Below are 3,164 nucleotides of genomic sequence, written 5' to 3' on the forward strand. Positions count from 1 at the left end.
GGAATGTGGGTGATTATGTTTAATTAATGATATTTCCCACTAGAATATAATATAATAGAACTTGACTTGTTTTATTTGGATCAGTAGTAGTGTTAGTTTCCACCAAGTTGCACTGGCTTTTTAATTTCCACACCGACATCATTTTAATTTGCGTGTCACCTTTCCACTTTGGTAGTGTGCTAGCTACTTCAAATTTAAAAATATTCCCTTGTGTGTTTTCACATACATGAATGAAAAGAGAGTAGCTAGCTAGTGGAAAGTGGAAACACGTTGAGAAATTATGAGTCGCTATCACCTTTTTGACTTTCGCAATAACATAATAATGTCACTAACTTTGATGCAATTTCCACGCTCTCAAAACAAAATAAAAAAAAACTACATACCTTAATTAGCTTAAGCTTGTGCATGTATATATAGATTGAGAACCATGTAGCTAGCTAGCAAGAAATTAGAATTGAAGCAGCAGGGGGGGAACATTAGAGATTATTCATTAATAAGAATAATGGCAAGATCTACTACTATTCAACATCGTACCTTGGGTGTGCTAGTGATTCTTCTTGCGTTTTCTCATCTTCTTATATGCTTGAAAGCAGTTCCAATTACAAGTATATTAATTTCTTCTGGTTCTCCTTCATATTTATTTATATATACTTTTAATTAGTCTCCTAACGAATGGTTTGATATATATAAGCAGGAAGTGAAAGCCTCATGCAAGGTTCTCAAGCCCATGGTGGTAACCACAAGGTGCATTCAATCATCTTTCTAAATTAAATTAAAAAATAAAATATTATCTTAATCTTTAGCGTTTGATTTAAGTTTTAATTTCGTCTCTAATGTCTAAAATATTTTATTTTTATCCCAAACATCTTATTTCATTCTATTTTAGTCCTTTGGTCAAATTAAAAACACTTTTTTTTTCTTAAAATACTCCTTTTTCCCCTTTATTATTACTTTTTTTCTTTCTTTTATTATTTTGATTTTCACTCTCAGATTACTATGACCACCACTATAACTACTATAATTACGTCGTTACCTAGAAAAAAAAATCATAATGGAGAAAAATGGTATATTTGGAAGAAAAATTTTAATTTAGATCAAATTACTAAAATAGAATAAACTGAGATATTTTGAGATAAAAAAATAAGCCATTAAAAATATTAGAGACAAAATTAAAACTTAACTCAAACGGTTAAAAACTAAAAAAATACTTTACTCTTAAATCAAATTAAAGTTGCTATAAAATATGACACTCAAGTCATTGTTATTTAATTTCTTAACCATATACATATACGCATATATACAGGATGAGGATATGAATAATGATGAAAAAACAGAGAGAATGGATTTGGAACTGCTAGACTGCCAACCACCGGGGGCTAATGGTCATCACACTCCAAAAGCACCGTGATGACACTATATTTTATTATTATTATTATTATTATTATTATTATTATTATTATTATTATTATTATTATATGTAACTCGTTATATATTTAGATTAATATTTTAACTTAGTCTTTCAGCTAAGAAATTAGTATTAACTAGTTTAATTGTGTACCATAAGAAGAACTACTACTGGTGTTGAATCCTGCATCACTATCTAAATTAATTTGATATGGATATGGGAAATCATGATAAGTCTTTAATTGTGTTTTTTAAATTAAATTCTGCTTTCTAATTCAAAACCTGAAATTTCTGCTGTGATAGGGCTTAATCTCACTGTACAATCACATTTTGCTTTATAGTAGTATTATTTTATCTACTCTAAAATCTTATTTTACCATGGTTGCGGTTGTAACTAATAACATTATATTGACGGTAAATTATTGTTTTGTTGGTTCTAAAAATTTTCAATTTTTGACAAGTAATCCAAAAAAAATGGAAGTTTGATTCAACATTTTGTTAGAATATTTATTAGAAAACCATTTAGAAAGAAGATGCAAAAAATTGAGGAAAAATTTGATATATACCTTTTTTATTTTCAATTTTTACCATTCATGTAAAAAGAAACTCAAAAAGAAATTCAGTTAGCATGATATTATCAAATATGAAAGATGAAAAGATTTTATTTTCTAAGCAAACTTGCAAATAATAATACATTAAAATATAATCTCTAAAAAAAGTTTTTCAATTATTGTCTTCGTATATTTGGTGTATTTTATTAAATGAAAATTATTTTTCAAGAACAAAAATGACATTCCTTTTTTTAGAGTTATTTTATTAAAAATTAAATTTTTAGAAATTAAAATAATAGTTTATAATTTATGCACTAGATATTGTAATTGCTATGCAACGACAACATATATACAATAATTGCGACCACATGCATGATGCATTTCTAATCGATATAAAATTGTAATTACATTTCAAAACAAAATGACCTTATTTGTAAAGTATTTTTTGAAATAAAAATGTTTGGTAAAAAAAAATTAGACAAAAGCAATTAAAATTTATCTTGGTTAATATTTATTAATTGTTACAACAAAAATATGAAATATGAATATTTAACCCTAGTATTTTCATTTTTAAAATAAAGCAAAGTTTTAATTATTTTTTTTGTCTTTTTAATATTACTATTTTTAAAATATGATGCATTTAAGTATTTTTTTTTTCTAAAATTAGAAGTAAGACTCGAATTTAAGATCTTTAGGTGAGAATGAAAAGACTATACTATTTAAGTTATAGCTCGTTGACATGCATTTAAGTATTTAACCCTCGAAACATTGTAAAAATCAAATTTACTACATTATATATGAATATTTTCTAAATTCCTTTGTTACTCTTTACAAATACTACTAATTACTTAAGAAAGACTCCATCATAGAAATTAAAAGTATAAATATATATGTATATAATAAAGCATCTTTTAGAAGCTTAGAAAGGGTGTTATAAAGCCTATCAGTCTCTGATTAAAAAAAAAAGTCTACCACTCCGTTTAGTATGAGTAGTTGAATAAACAAAACACAAAGTTAACAATAAAACAGATAAGTTTCTTGTTATGTTAGATTGGGAGGTAGAATTTGGCACTAAATCTATCTACATAACATAACATAGACATTCTTTTTAGGGTTTCTTTTGTGAAGTGAATGAAGAACCATTATTGCTCACACCCCCACACAGCAAATTGATAGGTGTTGAATAAACATTTTCTCGAAATAGGAAAG

General features: G+C 26.1%; 1 long non-coding RNA gene across 1 annotated transcript; it reads left to right on the plus strand.

Moving 5' to 3' along the window:
- Positions 1-350: 350 nt before the first annotated feature.
- On the plus strand, positions 351-1,646 carry LOC140175338 (uncharacterized). Its single transcript, XR_011865907.1, has 3 exons — positions 351-605; positions 695-744; positions 1,304-1,646. It is a non-coding gene; the product is annotated as an uncharacterized lncRNA (long non-coding RNA).
- Positions 1,647-3,164: the final 1,518 nt, after the last annotated feature.

The sequence above is a fragment of the Arachis hypogaea genome, chromosome 1 (assembly GCF_003086295.3).
Source record: "Arachis hypogaea cultivar Tifrunner chromosome 1, arahy.Tifrunner.gnm2.J5K5, whole genome shotgun sequence".
NCBI lineage: Eukaryota > Viridiplantae > Streptophyta > Magnoliopsida > Fabales > Fabaceae > Arachis > Arachis hypogaea.